The 369-nt window shown below is 47.2% G+C and overlaps 1 protein-coding gene across 1 annotated transcript in view; it reads left to right on the top strand.

Moving 5' to 3' along the window:
- Positions 1 to 369, top strand: part of LOC113214900 (AP-3 complex subunit mu-1) — a 10,662-nt gene that overhangs the window by 8,630 nt on the left and 1,663 nt on the right. The window lies entirely within an intron of this gene.

Raw genomic sequence — 369 nt, forward strand, 5'->3', positions numbered from 1 at the left:
GGAAAAGAAGTCGAACCGACAGGGGTGAACCAGGGAACCACAAAACTACTTTCGTTTCCGCCAGAAACCACCCCTGTCCAGACACACTTGAGTTTCAAGAAGAGGTCTTTGGAATCTGGCGGGTAGCGTGCGATGGGCTGCCTACCTCGCAGGCGAACCGGTCCAAGAAAAACAGGCGCAACTTACTTGAAATGGACCGACGGCGCGAAATTTCGACATCTCGACCATTTCCAGCGATTTTCAATTTTTTTTATTTTTGGCAAAGTTTACAAATGCTATAAATTGATGGGTCCGGATTTCGATGGAGGAGTATTCGAATCGACAGGGGTGAACCAGGCACTACAAAACTACCTTTGTTTCTGTCAGAAA

The sequence above is a fragment of the Frankliniella occidentalis genome, unplaced genomic scaffold (genome assembly GCF_000697945.3).
Source record: "Frankliniella occidentalis isolate FOCC.00 unplaced genomic scaffold, Focc_3.1 Scaffold88, whole genome shotgun sequence".
NCBI lineage: Eukaryota > Metazoa > Arthropoda > Insecta > Thysanoptera > Thripidae > Frankliniella > Frankliniella occidentalis.